At 37.3% G+C, this 23,697-nt stretch overlaps 1 protein-coding gene and 1 pseudogene across 7 annotated transcripts in view; both read left to right on the forward strand.

Moving 5' to 3' along the window:
• The window catches only part of MACROD2 (mono-ADP ribosylhydrolase 2), a 2,107,194-nt gene that overhangs the window by 125,309 nt on the left and 1,958,188 nt on the right, over nt 1-23,697 (forward strand). The gene's annotated exons all lie outside the window — the stretch shown is intronic.
• Nucleotides 458-22,815, forward strand: LOC129052185 (aminoacyl tRNA synthase complex-interacting multifunctional protein 1-like; annotated as a pseudogene).

Raw genomic sequence — 23,697 nt, forward strand, 5'->3', positions numbered from 1 at the left:
TCTCACTCTGTTACCCAGATTGGAGTGCAATGGTGTGATCTCAGCTCACTGCCACCTCCGCCTCCAGGTTCAAGCAATTCTCCTGCCTCAGCCTCCTGAGTAGCTGGGACTACAGGCACCCGCCACCATGCTTGGCTAATTTTTGTGTTTTTTTAGTAGAGAAGGGATTTCACCATGTTGGCCAGGCTGGTCTCGAACTCCTGACCTCAAGTGATCCACCTGCCTCAGCCTCTCAAAGTGCTGGGATTACAGGCATGAGCCACCGCGCCTGGCCAAATGACTAATTTTTTTTATTTTTTATTTATTTTTTTGAGATGAAGTTTCACTCTTGTTACCTGGGCTGGAGTTCAGTAATGTGATCTTGGCTCACTGCAACCTCCGCCTCCTGGGTTCAAGTGATTCTCTTGCCTCAGCCTCCCAAGTAGCTGGGATTACAGGTGCCTGCCACCATACCTGGCTAATTTTTTGTATTTTTATATTTTTAGTAGAGATAGGGTTTCACCCCGTTGGCCAGGCTGGTCTCGAACTCCTGACCTTCAGGTGATCCACCCACCTCAGCCTCCCAAAGTGCTGGGATTATAGGCATGAGCCATCGCACCTGGCCACGACTGTGATTTTTAACACCCATCCACATTATTGGTCACTGTTGGTGCTTCAGGTGTTTCTGTAACATTCCTGGATTGACACTAAAAAAAATCCTAAACAAGAGAATCGTTGCTATTATGGATACATTTGTTCTTTCAACTTACAAATATTAAGGACCTACTGTCTGCTAGCTCTGCAGGCCTTGCCATTTTTTGCCTTTTCCATTTGACACTTACATGTCAAATAGCCTGTGCTAAGAAAATCCTTAATTCTACAAAGGAAAGTAAATGTACTTATATTTCTTGCCTGACTTAACAGGAATATATAGGCAAAAGCTAGTAGTTATGCTGAATTTAAGACAGTATGTTTGGTCTAATATCCAGAATTCACAAGGAACTTAAACAAATTTATAAGAAAAAAACCGAACAACCCCATCTAGGCAAAGGATATGAACAGACACTTCTCGAAAGAAGACATTTAAGGCCAGGCATGGTGGCTCATGCCTGTAATCCCAGCAATTTGGGAGTTTGAGGTGGGTGGATCATTTGAGGTCGGCAGTTCAAGACCAGCCTGGGCAACATGGTGAAACCCCTTCTGTACTTAAAAAAAATACAAAAAATTAGCCAGGTGTGGTGGTGAGCACCTGTAATCCCAGCTACTTGGGAGGCTGAGGCAAGGGAATTGCTTGAACCCAGGAGGCAAAGGTTGTAGTTAGCTGAGATCATGCCACTGCACTCCAGCCTGGGTGACAAGAGTGAGACTGTCTCAAAAAAAAAAAAAAAAGACATTTGTGTGGCCAAAAAACACACAATAAAAAGCTCAGCATCACTGATCATCAGAGAAATGCACATCAAAACCACAGTGGGATGCCATCTCATACCAGTCAGAATGATGATTATTAAAAAGTCAGGAAACAAAAGATGCTGGCAAAGCTGTGGAGAAATAGGAACACTTTTACTCTGTTAGTGGGAATGTAAATTAGTTCAACCATTGTGGAAGACAGTATGGTTATTCCACAAGGATCTAGAACCAGAAATACCATTTGACCCAGCAATCCCATTACTAGGTATATAACCAAAGGAATGTAAATCATTCTACTATAAAGACACATGCACGTGTATGTGTATTGCAGCACTATTTACAATAGCAAAGACATGGAACCAACCCAAATGACCATCAATGATAGACTAGATAAATAAAATGTGATACTAGGTAAATAAAATGTATACACCATGGAATACATGAGATCAGAACACTATGGAATAAAAATGAATGAGATCATGTTCTTTGCAGGGACATGTATGAATCTGGCAGGCATCATCCTTAGCAAACTAACACAGGAACAGAAAACCAAACACCACATGTTCTCACTCATAATGAGTTGAACAATGAGAACACATGGCCACCGAGAGAGGAACAACACACACCAGGGCCTGTTATGGGTGGGGGGTGAGGGGAGGGAACTTAGAGGACGGGTCAATAGGTGCGACAAACCATCATTACACATGTATACCTATGTAACAAACCTGCACGTTCTGCACAGGTACCATTTTTTTTAGAAGGAAAAAAAAGACAGTATTTTTATTTTTATAATGTAAATGTGTGATAATTTGTTTAAATCTGATATTGTTTCATTTAGCTTAAGTTAAGCATTGAGATAAAAATTGGAAGCATAGGAATGAGAAAACTCTAGTAATGATTCTGTCAGGGGTGCATAGTCATTGTGTATAGATTAGGAGGTAGAAAGTGATCCTGTCTTATGATTTTAAAGTTTGAAAGGAACTGAAGGATAATCCAGGCCAAATGCTTCATGTCATAGATGGGGAAACCGAGCCTTAAGAGAGGAAGTAACGTACTCAAGGACGTGGAGGTCCTATGTGGCAGAACCATGTGTAGGACCCTATTTCCTGTTACTTACTTCTTTTCCTTTCCTTGATTTGGGTTGCTTTCTTACTGGTACTTAATAACTCAGTAGAAACTTGACATGTACTTCATGATATTGAATTGATGTTGTAGGTTGGACTCTGGAGGGGTTTTAGGACTCCTTGTCTTTTCTGTGGTATTGAAACAATATGGTTTCTATTAAAATATTCAGTGAACCTTCTATCTTTTGAAGTATTTGGTTAGATGAAATGTGGTCTATAAGTAGTATTATACTTTGGTCTGATTGAATTACTGAGCAGTTTCGTATTATTCTTGTTGAATATTTTTGGTTTGTTGGTTTGAAAAAGGAAACAGTTCTACAGATGTGTTTTTTTCTAGTAACCTCTGACTGCTTTTCTATTGACCTCCTTTTTACTTCAAATGATAAAACTAAAAGAAGCTTTGTTATGTCTTTTAACAAAATATTGACCTTTTATTGGTATGAAAACATCTTGGTTGTTAAATTCCTTCATTGATTTTATACCTCTTTTATATTGAAAGTCTGTAATTGTTCGGTGTAAGAGTTACTCCAGTTACTGCTTGTTTTCAAGTTGATTTTCCTTTTAATTTAGAGACATAAATGAATCATTTTTCCCCTTTAATTTCTTCCTGCTGTATAAAAGACATTAAAACTTTTTTAGGCTATCAATAATATTACATAGGTCTTCTTGGATAATACAGTCCTATGTTGTTGGTGAAGGTTCGAAACCTGCTAGTCTTGCCTAGTTTCAGATATTGTTTGGTAAAATAACATCACTAAATTATGCATGCAACTACTCCAATACATTTGGAATTCAGGAAACTTGGATTTGAATTGTCTCTCTTTTAGTTACTATCTGTGGCAAGTCACTTAGCTCCTCTCAGAATCTCTGTTCCCTCATCTTTTAAGTGGAGACAATAAGATTTTTAGAGTCCTTGTAAGGACTAAGTGAAATAAAGCATGCATCCCTGGCACATTGTCAATGCTCATAAATAGTAGCTGTAAAAATACTGCACCTAGGGTAAACTGTAGAACAGTGTATTTATCCTGAAACATTATTCCTGTTAGCTACTATTTAATTCACCCAGCTTACTTTCCTCATCAGTTAATCTGTAACCCTTTTCTCCTTATATAAAAGACCTGGGATTATTTCATTGAGGGAGGTCAATAAGAAGATTCCCAAGGAGGATCTGATTAAAGGGTATCTATTTTCCCCATGATAAGATCAATAATTCCTTCTCAAGGGGGTGTCAGAACGAATATTTGAAAATTACCTTCCGGCAAACTCTTTCTCTGCTTCTGGGAATAGTACATATTTGGATAGGAAACAATAAATAGATGGGCAGTATCTTGTGCAGGAGTTCTGAACAACTATAGAATGCTTCCATCCGTTCACTTTTCAGTTTTGTTCACCTTGACTTTCCTATCTTAGGCTCTTGAGGTTGTTAGATGCACCCCTCTCATCCACACAGTGACTGTGTCTATCTATCTGGCCCATAAAACTCCTTTCCAGTGTGTGAGAAATACATCCGTTATACAGGATTAGAGACAGTGGCATCTTCTTCCACATTGTAGTTTAACTCAGGCCTGGCACCAAACTAGTGTTTTTTGATGAGATTGTTATCAGGCAAGAGAATGAAGCTAGTTCTGTAGCATGGTACCACAGAGAAATTAGCCTGTTTCATGAACAAATGCAGATAATAGGGTACATAATTTTTAGTACTTGAAGCATAGCCATGAGTGTAATCTGATTGTCAGAAAGTATTCAATTCTTAACCTATGGCCCTTATTTTAACCAAACATAGTCTGAATGTTACAAAACTTTAAATTATTTATACAAATAAAGTTACTTCATCATTGATTATCTGAAGCTCCCGTTTTTGTCCCTGATAAATCATATGGGACCTTTAGTTACCTCTCCAGTTTGCACTCTCTCTGTATTTCTGGACATATCAACAAACTGTTTCTCAGCTGCTATGTGGCATTGGTCATACTGTTTCTCTCCTACCCAAACGCTCCTTGTTGAAGGAGCCTCACCTTCATCAGTACTGCAGCATCCATGGTAAAGATGTAGGGAAGACAACTAAGATCTCAGCTCCATGCTTCACCTGGTCGCCTAGGCCCTTTGAAGAAATCTTGCAGTGCGGCATATCATTAGTCTCCCTTGGACAAGAAAATATCAAGTCCTGCCTCCCTAGATACCACCTTACCTAACGAAGCCTTCTAAAATAGTGGGCTTTAGAAAATCAAATCTCATATCTGAAGATAGAGGTAATCATCAATGTTCCAGAATGGTAGCGTTTCTGGCCCTTGAGTGCACTATAAAGGTTGATGAATGTCAGTGGTTTCTGGCAGGTTTAATGCTTAGGCAAGGGAAGGAAGGGAGGAATCAAGGAAGAACAGGAAATAGTGAAGAGAGTAAGTAAACAGTAGGGAAATAAAAATATGTCTGTGATCAGCAGTGGTAAAATTCCCCTGAAATTTGTTAGAGGTACAACTTAGTAGTTGCCTGAAGATGCTTACCTTTCCCTAGTGGCATTTAAAATCTCTCTCTCCTGCCACTAGCATTTTAGTTCTTTCTTTCTTCTTTCATGTATTGTTTAGTTTTTGAAAATAATTGGAGATTTATGGTAGTATCAGTGGTATTTTTTCCATTTTTTTCTCTCAAACCATGTTTTCTTTGCTCCAGAAAGCAAATGGCAGTCTACAAAGGACGATTTGTTTCTACTATTTGTATAAATTGAGTATAAGCTGCATCCAATTCCTAGTGCATGCATAAAACTCTTCTTGAGGAAATGTGGCCAACATATAACATTTTATTGAGTGTTTCTTGAAATTGGTGTCAAACTGTTTTTTATTTCATTTCTTTTGGGATGACTAATTGAATTGAAACTTCATTATTTCATTCCATGGCTTAGGCCACCTTTAGAGGGAACATACCATGTGAGTTCCTACTTACCCATTAAGACCAGATATCCACTAGGGACTTAATGGGCTAATGTGTTCCTCTTTCACCTCCTATGTCCTAAATTTAGCATTAGCTAAATTGACTAATTAAAATAACCCTAGCCTTATCCCTCTTCCTAGTGGATATTGTTTTATTTAAACATTTCATCACAGAACTTGGTACAATTGTTAGGCACTTCTTGCGTGATCCTGGAACTGAAATGTCAGATGCGTGTAGGGTATTATAACCTAACCAACCATAATGAGATACCAGGATGGCTATGATTAAAAATAAAGGAGGTGGTGAGAGTGGAATAAAAAGTGCTGGAGAGGATGTTGAGAAATTGGAACACTCAAACATGGCTGGTAGGAATAAAATAGTGGAGCCACTGTAGAAAACATTTTGGGGATTCCTTAAAAAGTTAAATATAAAGTTAACCATGGAATGACCCAGCCATTCCACTCCTAGGTATAATGCCCAAGAGAATTAAAAACATATGTTTTCACAAGAACTTTCACATGAATGTCCGTAGCAGCATTTTTTGTCATAGCCCAAAAGTGGAAACAACCCAAATGTTCATCTGCTGATGAATGGATACACAAAATGTGGTCTATCCATACAATGAAACATTATTGAGCTATAGAAGGGAATGAAATACTAAGATATGCTACAATGTGGATGAATCTCAAAAACATTGTTCTGAGTGAAAGAAGCCAGACACAAAAGGTTACATATTGTAGGCTTTCATTTATATGAACTATCCAGAATAGATAATGGAGGCAGAAAGCAGAATGGTAGTAGTCAGGAGATGACAGAAGGAGGGGATACGGAGTGACTGTTTAATGGATATGAGATTTAACGGATCTGAGATGAAATGTCTTGAAACTAGATAAAGGTGGTGGTTGCACAACATTTTGAATGTTCTACATACAACTAGATTTCACTTACACTTTCAAAAGGTTAACTTTATGTTATATAAGTTTTACCTCAGTAAAAAATAAGCAAACTCACAGAATTTAGAGTGAAATTCTAAAATCTTGACAGCCACTTGCTCCCTTCATTTTTTGGGGGCTAATCTTGTATAATTTCAGGCTTAGGCTACCTTGTTGGGGTAAGATCAGTTTTAAAATTCATAATGCTTTTTTTCTAAAACAAAGTGTTCAGTAAAGATAAAAAGAAGAAAAGTTAGAATTACTATAATTGTACCACTTAGAACAATTCTTACTATTTTTGTATGTGTATTTCCTGTGGTTTTTCCAGTGTGTAATATATGTACACATACTCTGTACATGCATGTACATATTTGTGAAATAGAGTCATTTTGCTTATAGTGTTTATAACATACTTTTATCATTTAATGATGCATTAGAAAATTATTTGGTCTATTTTCTATAGTTTCACAAGTATACAGCATAACTCTTTTAAAATATATCTTCAGAAAAAAAATAGCAGCAAAATAGGGTAAAGATCATGTTTCATTTGTCTTTGAATCCCTGGAGTTGTTCAAAAGAAATAGCCACTTTATTGGATTGGGTTGGACTGGATTGGATTAGATTGAATTAAACTAGAATAACTTCTAGAAACCAATGAAGAACTTCTGAAATATTCAGCATCTTGTTTTGTTATAATACTCTCTTAGCTTCATTTTAGTTGGTGACTTGATATACCCCTTTTTCCCCTCAGGATGTCAGGATTGTAGAAGCCTGAGTGTTATGGGAAGCAAATGTCCCCATGTATTCTGTTTTAGTTTACTATAGCTGCCACAACAAAATACCATAGATGGGGTGACTTAAAAAGAAAACTTTATTTTCTCACAGTTCTGAAGGGTGGCAGTCCAAGATCAGACCAGCAGGTTTAGTTTCTCCTGAGGTCTTTCTCCTTGGCTTGCAGATGGCTGCCCTCTTGCTATGGCATCACATGTCCTTTTCTCTGTGCATGCGCTTCCCTGGTGTCTGTATGTTCTCATCTCTACTTTTTATAAGGACACCAGTCAAATTGGATCAGGGCCCACCCTCATGGCATCATTTTAACTTAATTACATCTTTAAAGTCCCTATACAAATAAAATAAACACATTCTAAGGTAATGGGGGTTAGGGATTCAACATATGAATTTTTGGGGTACATGTAGGCATACCTCATTTATTGTACTTTGCTTTATTGCATTCCACAGTGTGGGTGTGTGTTTGTTAATTTTTTAAAACAAATCAAAGGTTTGTGGTAATGCTGTGCTGAGCAAATCTCTTGGCACTGTTTTTTCCAATAGCGTAGGCATTTTATGTCTCTGTGTCAAATTTTGGTAATTGTAATATTTAAAAGTTTCCATTAAAAATTTAAAACAATTTTAATTATTATGGGCACATAATAGTTGTGTATATTTCTTTTTCATTATTATTATATCTGTTATAGTGACCTGTGACAATTGGTCTTTGATGTTACCATTGTAACTGTTTTGGGGTACCACCAACCGCACCCGTAGAAGACAGTGAACTTAATCTATTAATGTGTGTGTTCTGACTGCTCCATCAACTGGCTGATCCCCCACCTCTTTCTCTGCCCTTGGGCCTGCTTATTCTTTGAGAAACAACAGTATTGAAATTAGGCCAGTTATAACTCTGCAGTGGCCTCCAAGTGTTCAAGTGAAAGGAAGAGTCACATGTCTCCCACTTTCAATCAAAAGCTGGAAATGATTAAACATAGTGAGGAAGACATGTCAAAAGGAAAGAGGCCAAAAATGAGGCCTCTTGCACCAGTTGGGAGAGTTATGAATGCAAGTGAAAAGTTCCTGGAGGAAATTAAAAGTGCTACTCCAGTGAACACATGAGTAGTAAGGAAGTGAAACAGCCTTGTTGCTGATATAGAGAACGTTTTATTGGTCTGGATAGATGATCAAATCAGCCACAATATTCCCTTATGCCATAGCCTAATTGTAAGGCCCTAACTCTCTTCAATACTGTGAAGGCCAAGAGAGGTGAGGAAACTCCATAAGAAAAGTTTTCTTGCTGAGGCTGCCTCAGAACCCCTGTCCACTGCTTCATGATTTTCTGTTGTCTCTTGGCAAAAATGGCAAATAATGATGCTGTTCTGAAGAGGCTGGAGCAGAAGAGGCAGAGGTGGATCAAATCATTGAATATCTTAAGCAGCAAGTTGCTTTACTTAAGGAGAAAGCCATTTTGCAGGCAATTTTGAGGGAAGAGAAGGAACTTTGAGTAGGAAATGCCAAACTGAAGGAAGAAATTGAATTGAAACAAGAGGTAATTCAGGCAGAAATTCAAAACAGAATGAAGCAAATACCATTTCCATCTGGTATTCCACTGCACGCTAATTATGTGGTTTCTGAACGTGATACAATCTACACCAGTAACAACCATATCTTCTGGTATCGAAGAACAGATAAAAGCAGGAGCAGGAGAAGAAGAGAAAGCAAAAGAGAAAATTGAAGAGAAAGGAGAGAAGGAGAAAAAACAGCAATCAGTAGCAGGAAGCACCAACTGTAAGCCAATAAATGTTTCCCATCTAGATATTTGAATTGGTTGCATCATAACTGTCAGAAAACACCCTGATGCAGATTCTTTGTATGTAGAAGATGTAGTTGTTGGGGAAATAGTCCCAAGAACAGTTGTCAGTGGTCTGGAGAATGATGTTCCTCTTGAACAGGTGCAAAATCAGATGGTGATTTTACTTTGTAACCTGAAACCTACAAAGATGAGGGGAGTATTATCTCATGCAGTGATCATGTGTGCTTGTTCACCAGAGAAAGTTGAAATCTTGGCCCTTCCTAATGGAGACAGAATTACTTTTGATGCTTTCCCTGGAGAGCCCAACAAGGAACCAAGTCCTAAGAAGACTGGGGAGCAGATCCCACCTCATTTTTATACTATGATGAGTGTGTGGCTGTATACAAAGGAGCTCCCTTTGAGATGAAAGGGAAGGGATTGTGTAGGGTTCAAACTATGAACAGCAGTGGAATAAAATAAAACAAAATGCCTCATTATTGAAATACATTGGAGAAAACCTTATAAAAAGGAATGTATTTTCCACTTGTACCTAAAAAAATAATAATAACAGGAAAGTTTGAGGCTACCAGAGGTTTATGAGGTTTAAGAAAAGAAGCTATGTCCATAACATAAAACTGCAAGGTGAAGCTGCAAGTACTGATGTAGAAGCGTGAGGCAAGTTATCCAGAAGACCTAGCTAAGATAATTGATGAAGGTGGCTACAATAAACAACAGATTTTCAGTGTACATGAAACAGCCTTTTACTAGAAGATGATACCATTTAAGACTTTCATAGCTAGAGAGAAGAAATCAATGCTTGGCTTAAAGTGTCAAAGGACAGAGTGACACTCTTGGTAGGGGTTAACGCAGCTGGTGACTCTAAGTTGAAGCCAGTGCTCATTCAACATTTACAAAATCCTAGGGCCCTTAATATTGATGCTGAATCTACTCTGTCTGTGTTCTATAAGCAGAATCACAACGCCTGGATGATAGCGTATCAATTTGTTGCATGGCTTACTGAATATTTTAAGCCCACTTTTGAGACCAACTGCTCAGAAAAAAAGATTCCTTTCAAAATATTACTTTTCATTGACGTTGCACCTAGTTACCCAACAATTCTGATGAAGATGGAGAAAGAGCAGTCATGTTAACACAACATCAGTTCTTCACCCCATGCACCAAGGAATAATTTCAACTTTTATTATCTAAGAAGTATATTTTATAAGGCTATAATTGCCATAGATAGTGTTTCCTTTGATGGATATGGACAAAGTAATTGAAAAGGTTCTAGAGAAAGAAGTAAACATTCTAGATGCCATTAAGAACGTTTGTAATTCATGGAAGGAGGTCACAATATTAACACAAACAGAAATTTGGAAGAAGTTGATTCTAACCCTTGTGGATGACTTCGAGGTTCATCCAAGTTCAAGGCTTCAGTGGAGGAAGTCATAGCAGATATCGTGGAAATAGCAAGAGTATTAGAATTAGAAGTGAAAGTCTGAAGATGAACTGAATTATTTCAATCTTGCAATAAAACTTGAACTGATGAGGAGTTGCTTCTTATGGATAAGTAAAGAAAGTAGTTTCTTGAGATGGAATCTAGTCCTGGTGAAGATGCTGTGAATATTGTTGAAATGACAACATAGAACTTGGAATATTACATAAACTTAGTTGATAAAGCAGAGCAGGGTTTGAGAGGATTGACTGCAAATTTGAAAGAAGTTCTACTGTGAGTAAAATGCTATTAAATAGCATGACATATTGTAGAGAAATCTTTCATGAAAAGAAGTAAATCGATGTTTTAAATTTCATTGTCTTATTTAAGAGATTACCACAGCAAACCCAACCTTTAGCAACCACTACCTTGATCGGTCAGTAGCCATCAATATCAAGCCAAGACCTTCTACCAGCAAAAAAATTATGACTTGCTGAGGACTCAGATGATTGTTAGCATGTTTTGGCAATAAAGTATTTTTTAAAGTAAGTTATGTGCATTGTGTTTTTAGACATAATGTCATTGCACACTTAATAGACTACAGTTTAGTGTAAACATTATTTTATATGCACTGGGAAACCAAAAAATTTGTGTGACTCGCTTTATTGCAATATTTGTTTTATAAAAGTGGTCAGGAACTGAACCTGCAGTATCTCTGAGGTATGCCTGTAATTCGGTGTTCATAAAATATACCAAACTGAGAAAGACAATGTCATTGTGTCTACAAGAATCTTACCATGGGGACTCGGTTAAAGTGGGTCACCCAAATCTACCAAGAGGTAGATTTTCTTACATTTTTATGAATGGGTCTGATTAGCAGAGGAAAAAATTGATAAAAAATATGTGTGGCAAGAATAGTAGGAAAAATGTTGGACATTTTTTGTTTTTAAACCAAGAAAATATCTAGGCCGGGCGCGGTGGCTCACACCTGTAATCCCAGCACTTTGGGAGGCCAAGGTGGGTGGATCACCTGAGGTCAGGAGTTCAAGACAAGCCTGGCCAAGATGGTGAAACCCCATCTCTACTAAAAATGGAAAAATTAGCTGGGCGTGATGGCGGGAGCCTGTAATCCCAGCTACCCGGGAGGCTGAGGCAGAGAATTGCTTGAACCCAGGAGGTGGAGGTTGCAGTGAGTCGAGATTGCACCACTGCACTCCAGCCTAGGCAACAAAGTGAGACTCCATCTCAAAAAAAAAAAAAAAAAAAGAAAGAAAAAAAAGAAAAAGAAAGAAAATATCTACCTTTAGCATAGGAAAATTCATTATAGCAGCATATTCCCACTATTTTAATGGCCTGAAGAGAAATAGCACTATATTAGCAGTTCATAATTAACCCATAAGCAGGGCTTGTTGATCAGTATTTTTGGGGAAAAGAAGGCTTCACAGTCGGGATTTTTTGGTGCTAAATAGAATATACTCCTTTCAAATAAGAGCAAATTGGAATAAATTTGTCATTTTTTGGAGATAAATTATGAACATTTTAGATTAGTAGAATCTTCCTAATGATGAATTTCATTTCAAGGACAAGTTTTGTTTAAATTTTGTCTTCAAGATCTGTGAATATAGAAACTTTGAAATAATTGTGGGTTTTTGTTTTTTTTTTTTGAGATAGGATCTTGCTCTGTTGCCCAAGCTAGACTGAAGTAGCTCAATCATAGCTTACTGCAGCCTTGGACTTTTGGGTTCCAGTGCTCTTCCTCCCTCTGCCTCCTGAATAGCTGGGACTGCAGGAACGTGCCACCACACCTGGCTAATTTTAAAGAATTTTTTAGTAGAAACAGAGTTGCCTGGGCTATGTTGCTCAGGTTATGGAAGATTTTTTAAAAACTGTTTTCATATTGGATAATGACTTCTTTAAAATGTATACTCTTCACTTGAATGGGGGATAAAGAGTTGTTTTCTGAAGTTTGGCTTGAGAAAACAACTGTTTGGCTTTTAAAATCCAAGTGGAAACATGTTTCAAATGAAATATTTTTTTATTTCTCTTATTTAAAACAAATATAGTTTATAGCCTTTATATATTAATAGTCAATCAAATAGCAGAACCATCTACATTTATCCAAAATATGTTAGATCAGTTTGTGTGTATTTTCATGTAAGTCAAATAGGCATTTGCTTATGAGGAGTCATTTAAATGCAGCTTTACAAGAAGTGGTACAATTGTCTGCAGCATTTCTTTATCTCAAAATAATTTGGATAAAATAACATCAGAAGATGTCAATTTAAATGTTCCACTTGAAATCCAGTTAGTTTTTGATTATTCACACTAATGGAAGGAGAGTGTAGGCATGTAGACTCCCAAGAGACCTTTAATCCAAAAGTTACTTTTTAGCATTTGAAGATATTTGGGTAATACATTTGGATAATGGTGTGTTTCATGTCCTTTGGCTTTTTTAATTTAAAAAATTTTTTCAGAGACAGGATCTCACTCTGTCACTCAGGCTGGAATACAATGGCACCATATAGCTCACTGCAGCCTTGAACTCTAGGGCTTAAGAGATTCTCGGCCGCGTGCGGTGTCTCACGCCTGTAATCCCAGCACTTTGGGAGGCCGAGGCGGGTGGATCATGAGGTCAGGAGATCGAGACCATCCTGGCTAACACGGTGAAACCCCGTCTCTACTAAAAATACAAAAAATTAGCTGGGCGTGGTGGTGTGCGCCTGTAGTCCCAGCTGCTGGGAAGGCTGAGGCAGGAGAATGGTGTGAACCCAGGAGGCGGAGCTTGCAGTGAGCCAAGATCGCGCCACTGCACTCCAGCCTGGGCGACAGAGCGAGACTCTATCCAAAAAAAAAAAAAAGATTCTCCCACCTCAGCCTCCAGAGTAGCTAGGACTACAGGTGTGTGCCATCATACCTGGCTAATTAAAAATTTTTTTTTGTTGAGACAGGGTCTCACTATGTTGTCTAGGTTGGTCTTGAACTACTGGGCTCAAGCGATCCTCCTGCCTTGGCTTCCCAAAACATTGGGCATACAGGCATGAGCCACCATGCCTGACCCTTTTGACTTTATTGACAGCCTTTGAATTTTAAGTAAATGCTGAAATCTATGTGGCTTACCGGCGTATATATAGGAGACTTTATAGTTCTTTCTTTAGATCTTTGGATTTCGTTAAGAGACAGAGCACTTTACAGGACCCTTTGTTTCTCAGATATACATATAAACAGCAACACATTTGAAAGATAAATTCCAACTAATGATTAATGTTCTTTGCAGAGAATAACAAAATACATATTAATTACTTAGGGTTCTATTTGTACTTTACTTTCATAGTTAGAAATCTGTTTCTTTTTCTTTCTTGTTTTTAGAGGCAAAGTTTTACTCTGGCACCCAGGCTGGAGTGCAGTGGCTCAATCTTAGCTCACTTCAGCCTTGAACCCCCCAGGCTCAAGCGATCCTCTTTTCTCAGCCTCCTGAGTAGCTGGGACTACAAACACATGCCACTGTGCCTGGCTAATTATTTTTATTTTTATTTGTAGAGTTGGGGTTGCTTTGTTGCCCAGGCTGGTCTCGAACTCCTGGCTTCAAGTGATCCTCCTGCCTTGGTCTTCCAAAGTGTTGGGATTATAGGCAAGAGCAGTGCACTGCACCTGGCCAGAAACTTGTTTAAGTAAAATGACTGTATTAGTCAGGGTTCTCCAGAGAAACATAACGTACGTGTGTGTGTCTGTGTGTGTGTATGGAACTGGCTCACATGATCACATGATTATGGAGGCTGACTAGTTACGAGATATGCAGTTGGCAAGCTGAGGAGGGTTGTTAGCCTTTTTGTTTTATTCAAAACATCAGTTGATTGGATGAGGCCCATCCCATTACCCTGAATAATGTTTGCCCAAATGTCTGGGCACCTTTTGGCCCAGTCAAGTTGATACATAAAATTAACCATCACAATGACCTACCTTAAAGTTCTTAGTTGGACATTTTGCATTTCTCATCAGGAACCTAGGCTAATTTACAACCTTTGATATTGATTTCAACCACAATATAGTTAATGAGTTATCAATGATGACAAATCATGATCATTTCCAATACAAATATTAACTCTGATTGTTTATAAATATGTTATTTTTCCCACATTGTTCTAGACAGTGGGACATAGAGGTAAACTAGGTAAAGGTGCTCACTTCCTGTAACTTATATTCCAGTGGGAGTGACAGATAATGCCCAATAAACAAATAAATGTATATTAAAATGTCAGGTAGTGATAAGCATAATGAAAAAATAAAACACAGTAAAGGGGTACCATTTCAGATAGGTTTGTTAGGAAAAGTCCTGAATGGGTGACATTTGTACAGAGATGTGAATAAAGTGAAGGAACAACTTATGTATACCTTGATAAGCACATATCTAACTAAAGTTTTTGGCATGGTTTAAGGTCTTTCTTTCATATATCTGTATTTTGCATACTGTGGTGCTACTCAGATATCTCCTCTATGAAAGCTTGTTGCCCCAACTTCTGGGAATACAATGGGCAGATACCCCACAGCTGTCAGCCCCTTCAGGGACTCTCTTAGCTGCAGGGTGCCAACTTGACTAACTAAGGTAACCCTTCTTCCCAGGATGGCCCACAGTCAGTGACTGATTGCTGTGGAAATACAGAGTCCTATCTATTTGGCCCAGCTAGAGACAACTCTGAAGGGCCATTCTAACTCCAGAGTTCCCTGCGGGGTCAGCCAAGACTGTTGGTGGATTTGGATCACAGTTTAACTTTTTCCTCTGTCCAAACCTGTTTCATTCCCCTCCCTTTTCATAGGTTTGATCCCAAAGGTACTCCTTAATATACCTCCTGCTAATCTTGGTCTAGAGGTCTGCTTCCCAGAGAACTCACCATTTACTATGAAGTTTTGTGAACCTACAGCTTATTTATGATCTTATCTCAGTAACACTTGGCAGCTGGTTTTATGTCAGGCCACGGTCTGCTTCCTGACAGAATCTTACATGTTAATATGAACCTTTCTTTTCTGACTCTAGCACTCTGAAAACTGACTTTATACCTACAACACAGTTTGGAAATTGCTAAAAAGCTTATGATTCCCCTAACCACTTTGATCTTATTATTTCACTGAAAGATATTTTAGAAGCATTGGTTTATCTTCACTACCTACAGGAGCCTAATATATTGTTTTATTTAACTAGAGTCTGGTCAACATTAATCTCTTTTTCGTTTACAAAGAGAATGATATGGCTGGGCGCAGTGGCTCACGCCTGTAATCCCAGCACTTTGGGAGGCCGAGGTGGACAAATCATGAGTTCAGGAGATCAAGACCATCCTGGCCAACATGGTGAAATCCTGTCTCTGCTAAAAATACAAAAATTAGCTGGGCGTGGTGGCGCGTGCATGTAGTCCCAGTTACTCAGGAGGCGGAGGCAGGAGAATCGTTTGAACCAGGAAGTCGGAAGTTGCAGTGAGCCAAGATCGCGCTACTGCACTCCCGCCTGGCGACAGAGCGAGACTCCGTGTCGAAAAAAAAAAAAAAGCTACAAATTCATGTCAGTGAATAGGGATTTTCAAATTATCTTCATGCTGCAAAAGGAGAGAAATCACTTTATAACATAACCATGAAGCTATTTCCATTAAATATTTAAGAAACACAAAATTGTTGGTAATGGCAACAAAGTTAAACAATTTAATATGGGGGATTTTTAAAAGCAACTATGTTTAATTATTTCAGGGTTGCATATAACTTTTGAAAAATTAGTATATGATATAAATTCCCATTTACTCTGTAATTGGTATTATTTATGAAAGAACTTCATTCTTTCTGTATCAAGAAACATGGGGATTAGATTTGTAATTTACATAATCTATAAGCATCATCATGAATTCTTTTCAAACCTGACACCAAAGGTATTTAAGAAATCTCCATACCAATATCTGTCATGGACATAGATATACACATTCTTTATAAAATTTTAGTATGTGAAATACAGAAATATATACAGGGATAATAAATCATGATCTAGTAGAGAATATCCCAAGAATTTAAGATTGATTAAAATTTGAAAATCAGAGTAATTAATCATATTATCAGGCTTAAAATTAAAAACCAGCCAGGTGCTATGTCACAGTGCTTTGGAGGATTCAGATAGGAGAATCACTTGAGGCCAGGAATTTGAGATCAGCCTGGGCAACATAGGGAGACTCTGTCTCTACAATTTTTTTTTTAATAAATTAGCTGGGCATGGTGGAACATGCACCTGTAGTCTCTGCTATTGGAGAGGCTGAGGTGGGAAGATCACTTGAGCCCAGGAGCTCAAGGTTGCAATGAGCTGTGATTGCACCACTACACTCCAGCTTGGGTGACAGAGCAAGACTCTGTCTCTAAAAAAAGAAAAACCATATATTCCTTTCAATAAATACAGGAAAAGTGGTTGACAAAATTCACTATTTGCTCATGACAAAAACTCAGAAATCTAGTATTAGAAGGGAACTTAAGATTCCCTACCACTGATGTGAATTTGTGTCATTCTCTTTATCAGTGCAAATTAGAAGGGAACTTTAGGGATATCTCTGAAAAACTTTCAGTTAACATTGTACTTGATGAAAGACTGAATGCTTTCTCCCTTAGATTGGAAACAATGTAAGAATGTCCATGCTCACCATTTCAATTCAACATTATGCTGGTCCTAGCCAATGTAATAAAGGAAGAAAAATAAATAAAAGGCAGAATGGAAAGACATAAGTAAAATAGTCTTTATCTACAAATGACATGATCTTCTATGTAGAAAATTCTAAGGATTATACAAAAAATGCTGCTAGAACAAATAAGTGAGCTTAGCAAGGTCTCAGGATACAAGATTAATAAAGAAAAGTCAATCCTATTTCTATATAGTAGCAGCACTCAGAAATTTCCATTTCCAAGTGTTATTTTATTAAAAAAAAACTCAAAATGGATCATAGACTTAAATATAAGCACAAAAATGTGAAAGTTTTAGAATAATTCATAGAGGAATAAAAAGCTGGAGTTAGCCGGGGGCAGTGGTTCACGCCTGTAATCCTAGCACTTTGGGAGGCCAAGACAGACCTAGATGTAAATTCCAGACTTGCACTTGAATCACGTTCTTGCTACATATTATCTATGCAATCTCTGTTAAATTCTTTAGTTTTTCTTAGCCTCACTTTCTTACCTATAAAATGGAGATAATATCTGCTAGGAAGTGTTAATGTAAGGCAGCGGTTCTCCAAGTACGGTCCCTGGACCAGCAGCATTAGCGCCACCTAGAAATTTGTTAGAAATGGAATTCAGACCGACTGCTTCAAAAACTCAGGGTGGGTCACAGTAAATTGTGTTTTGCCTTTCAGGTGATTCTGATGCTCAAGTTTTAGAAGCATTGATGTAAGGATTGTGTGTATAGTGTGCTGAGTTTCACAGTGTTTGCTATGTACTAGGCACATGATTAATTTTAAAAACAAATGTCTACCCCAGCAAACCTATTCTCTTCCCTTGCACTATTTCTTCCAGAAATGCTTTCCCCATTTTTCTAAACCTTGACATTCAGGACCCAACTCAAATTCCATCTGCCCCCAGAATTCACTCCAAATCATAATAATTCTCTATCCCCAAACATAGCACTTAATAGCTAGACCTTTTGGTGCTCACTGGTGACCACTAGTCACATATGGCTATTGAGCACTTGAAACACAGCTATTATGCATTGAGATGTGCTTTAAGTGTAACATACACACTGGATTTCAAAGGCTTATTACAAAAAAGGGATGTATAGTTGACTCTTAAGCAATGCAAGAGTTAGGGGCACAGACCTTCTACACAGTTGAAAATGTGTGTATAACTTTTGGCTCTTTGAAAATTTAACTACTAATAGCCTACTGTTGACCTCCAGCCATATTGCTAACATAAACAGTTGATTAACACGTATTTTGTAGGTTATATGTGTTACATACTCTATTCTTACAACAGAGTAAGCTAGAGATAAGAAAATGTTATTAAGAAAGTCATAAGGACTTATAAGGAAATATATTTACTATCCATTAAATGGAAGTGCAGCATTATAAAGGTCTTCATCCAGTGAGTTTTATACTTTCATATGTTTTCACGTTACTAACCAGCATCCTTTTGTTTCAGCTCGAAGAACTCCCTTTAGCATTTGTTGTAAGGCAGGTCTAGAGGTGATTATTGTTTGACAAAGGCACCCTGAATACACAATGGAAAAAGGATAATTTTTTCAAAAATGATGTCGTGAAAACTTTATATCCACCATGAAAATGAGAGAAATAATATTCTTATCCTACATCATATACAACAATCAACTCAAAATGGATTAAATATTTGAGCATATGACCTGAAACTGTGAAACTCCTAGAAGATAACATAGGGAAAAATCTCCATGACATTAGTTTTGGCAGTGATTTTTGGGATATTACACCAAAAGCACAGACAATAAAAGTAAGAATAAACAAGTGGGACTACACTAAACTAATAGGTTTCTGCTAAGCAAGGAAATAGCAGAGTGAAAAGGCAACCTATGAATTGGAGAAATATTTAAAAATCATGTATCTGATAAGGAATTAATATAAAAAATAAGAAACTTGTACAACTCAGTAAAAACAAAACACCAAAGATGGGCAAAGGACCTGAATAGACAGTTTTCCAAAGGACACATACAGTTGGCCAATAGGTATATTACAAGGTGCTCAGTCATCAGGGAAATGCAAATCAAAACCACAGTGAGATATCACTGCATACCTGTTAGAATGGCTATTATAAAGAAGAGACAAAAGAAAACAAGTGTTGGTGACAATGTGGAGAAAAGGGAACCTTATACATTGTTGTTGGGAATATAAGTTGGTACAGCCATTATGGAAAGAAAACAGTATGGAGGTTCCTTGAGAAATTAAAAATAGAACTCCCATATGATCCAGCAATCCCATTTCTGGGGACTCATCTGATGGAGATGAAATCAGCACATTGAAAATATATTTGTACTTCCAGGTTTATTGCAGCATTATTAACAATAGCCAAGATATGGAAACTACTGAAATGTCCATTGATGGATGAGTGCATACAGAAAATATGCTATTTATATGCAGTGGAATATCATTCAGCCTTTAAAAAGAAGGAAATTTCTGTTATTTGTGACAATAGTGAAATACATTATGTTAAGTGAAGTAATTTAGGCACATAATGACAAATACTGCAGGATCTCATTTATATGTGGAATCTAAAATAGTTGATCTCATAGAAATTTTAGAGCATGCAATTTAGTATGTACAGCATGGAATAGTGGTTGCCAGTGGCTGGGTGGGGGGAAAATGGGAAGCTGTTGGTCAAAGCATAGAAGCTTTAAGTTATAAATAAATTTTGGAAACCTAATGTATTGTATGGTGACTATAGTTAATAAGAATGTACTTGAAATTTGCTAAGAGAATAGATCTTAAGTTTTCTGAACACACACACACACCCACACACATACACACGTGGTAACTATGTGCGATTAGGGATGTGCTAATTAGTTTGATTGTGGAAATCATTCCACAATGTATACATATATCTAAACATTTTGTACACCTTAAATATGTATAAATTTTGTCAATTATACTTCAATAAAGCTATAAAAACTTTTCTGTTCTGAAGGAAAACATAAAGATTATATTTTAGAAGAGTAATGAGAAATAAATTTTCCTGGATAATTTCATTGCTTTGTCTACAAAGAAAGGAAGAAAATACCTTTTCCATTAAAAACAAAAAAAAAAATATCAGATGTGCTTACTGATTCTGAGAAGTCATTTATGATAAACACAGCAAAATAATATAAATATTATGTTACCTGTTTATCGTTTAGAATATTTTTGAGTGTGGCATTATACATAGTCTCAAACTCCTGACCTCAGATGATCCACCCGCCTCAGCCTCCCAAATTGCTGGGATTACAGGCGTGAGCCATTTCGCCCAGCTGCCCTTTAATCTTTATAACAAATATGCATCATAGGTGTTATCTCCTTTTATAGATGAAGAAAGGCAAATGTTAAGACCAAAACAAAACTAGCAAGTAGCAGAGCTAAGATTCAAACACAGATATTTCTGACTCCAAAACCTAAGTTTTTAACTGTACTGCACTATAGAGAAAACTGGTTTTACTCATCTCTTCCTATTTTATGGATGAAGAAATTTCCCCATACTTATATATTTTATGTAGAAATAAAAATTGTAAACAATTTTTTAAGCTGTAAGATGACATTATTGATTTGTATTTTTTGCAATATTGGTATAATTTCAATACTTCTGTAAAGTTTGAGGCTCTACTATTTTGAGATAAACAGGATATAAAGGACAATATTTAATCAAATCTGTGAAGTAGTAAATAGAATATTTTATAACAGTTTTCGTATGCACAGCATATTAAAAGAAAGTTTTGAGTTACAGATTGAATATCCCCAATCCAAAAATCCAGCTTCCAAATCTGAAAGTTTTTGAGCGCCAACATGACACTATAAGTAGAAAATTTCACATCTGACTTCATGTGAAGGGTCGCAGTCAAAATGTAGGCACACAACACAAAGCATCTTCAAAGAAAAAATAAAATTGTCTTTAGGCTTTGTTTATAATATATATACATAAAAAAATGCATTAAGTGTTTAGACTTGGGTCCCATCCCCAAGATATCTCATTTTATATATATGCAAATATGCCAAAAATCTGAAAAAAATCAAAATTCAAAACACTTCTGTCTCAAGCATTTTGGATAAGGGACACTCAACCTGTAGTAAGGAAGATGCCTATAGTTGATAAAATATTAAGTTTGGTGGGATTTAATGAAATAAAAATACTGTGACATGATTCATGCAAAGTGATTTGTCATTTACTAGGATTTTGACCATTTCTAGGTAAATTCTGGCTTTCTTACAGAGTAGATGTTCAGAATATGAATTTGCATTTACTGTTTTTAAGGAATGATCACTGTTTTCATTACACTATAAAAACATGTAAATGATAAACTTTTTAATGTGAAGAGGTAGTTTTTTCTATTATTAGTTCTATAAACAAATGCCTGAAGATATAGTTGTAAGAAAGTTCCCAAACCAATATTCTTATCTTGACTCTGAACGTAGCATTTGATTTGGCCTGATTCATACAACTAGAAAGGGGTTAATGTTTACATAGGGTGTGAGAGCTCTGCCTATAATTGTTACACATCTTGCAGATGAACCCTGTATTTTTAATATACATATACCCGTATCTTTTTAGTCTTAATGTTTTAAAGTATCAACTTTCTTTTTTCTTTTTTTGCTTCAGAGGGTGGTAGGATAGAGCTTGTGTGTACCTCAGCGCCAGCTGCGGCCAAATGACTTCCAACCAACACCTGTGGGTGGGAGCTGGCTGGTTTTCCTTTCATTGTCAAGCCTGGGCATACTCAGGGAAAATGCACCTGCCAGAGAGCTCTTTATTTTCGAAATGATTATCAGTGGTATCAGCCAAGAGAGAGGCAGCTGGTGGGCTCCTGTACCCTATCTAGCCCTCTATATGGATCTTTCCTTCTATCTTGGAAAAACAAAGTTGAAATTTACCACATTTTGGCATTACACTTGGCAGTTACTGTGATGAAGTTGATCATATTAGAGAGTCATTCAGGATACCTGACCTTCCTGCCTTCCGCTACCTTAAGTGAAAAATCTCTTCTGTTTCCTGATTTACTGTAGCATATGCTTCAGTGTGTTGTGTTGGGTAGGGCAGATATCCTTAGACTAATTCTAATCCTGAGTGATTCAAGAGACTATTCCAGTGGCAATGGAATTTTACACCTATTTAGTCATTTGGAACAGAGAGGTATCTGCTTGTAATAGGCGAAGACACCTTAATTCCTCATTTATCCATTAGCTACCTGCGGGGCTTTATCTAAGACACTTCAGTTTCCTCATCCATAAAATAGGAACAGATGGGTAAAACCAGTTTTCTCTATGGTGCAGTACGGTTAAAAGCATAGGTTTTGGAGTCAGAAATATCTGTGTTTGAATCTTAGCTCTGCCACTTGCTAGTTTTGTTTTGGTCTTAACATTTGCCTTTCTTCATCTATAAAAGGAGATAACACCTATAATGCACATTTGTTATAAAGATTAAAGGGCGGCTGGGTGCAGTGGCTCACGCCTGTAATCCCAGCAATTTGGGAGGCTGAGGCGGGTGGATCATCTGAGGTTAGGAGTTCGGGACCAGCCTGTCCAACATGGTGAAACCCCATCTCTACAAAAAATACAAAATTAGCTGGGTGTAGTGGCGCATGCCTGTAATCCCAGCTACTCGGGAGGCGGAGGCAGGAGAATTGCTTGAACCTGGGAGGCAGAGGTTGCAGTGAGCCGAGACTGAGCCATTGCACTCCAGCCTGGGCAACAATAGTGAAACTCCATCTCAGAAAAAAAAAAAAAAAAAAAAAAGATTAAAGGGCATCATGTATGTAAAGAGTACAGAGGAGGGCACATAGCAAGCACTCAGTACATTATAACTTTTAATATTATTATTCCTTTTCAGCTTAAAAAATTATATGTCTACATTGAATTCATATTTATTCATGAATGAATACATACAATGTTTTCTGTGTGCCACGTCCTGTTCTAAGCATGTTTCAAATATTGTCTTTATTTGATCTGTATGGTATCCTGTAAGGTGAGAACTTAAAAAAATATTCCCAATGTGAAATTGAGGCACAGACAATCTAAAAACTTGCCTAAGGTCACATTGCTGGTAAGCCACTAAGCCAGATGCTTTGAAAGTAGTATTAGAATTTATATTATATAAAATCTCTTTTAGTTTCCCTTTTTTTCCTAATAGTGCAAGTTTATTCACCGTGTTTTTAGTTTTTCTCAGGAAGATTTGAAGAAGTGTTAGGTGGTGGCCTTGGTGCTTCAGTGGCTATCAGGCCAGCCAGAGGTAACTCGTTTTTGTCACCAGGGTGTGCTGTGATTCCACCAGTCTGAACTTACTGCAGCTGCTGTGAAGCTGAATGGGAATCTCTTTATTGTCTTTGCGGCTGCTTAGTGACCACAGGTTTTTCAGCTTGGCGCTTTACCATCACCTGGGCAACTGCCTGAGCTCCCAAGTTATTTTCTTTTTGTGTTGTACCATCCTTTCCTGCTCATTTGTGTCCTTGTGTAAATGAAGGAGCTAGCGTGTCTGGCTTGTTAGCAGAGTGCCTAGATGCCCGAGCTGTATGTTGTCAAGCATTATGATGCTGCCACCACACTTATTATTTTGCTACATAAGAAATTAGTATGTCACCAAATTGATTGCCTTAAAAAATTTGGTATCAATAGCATTTTGTTAAAC

This window comes from Pongo abelii, chromosome 21 (assembly GCF_028885655.2).
Source record: "Pongo abelii isolate AG06213 chromosome 21, NHGRI_mPonAbe1-v2.0_pri, whole genome shotgun sequence".
Taxonomy (NCBI): Eukaryota; Metazoa; Chordata; class Mammalia; order Primates; family Hominidae; genus Pongo; species Pongo abelii.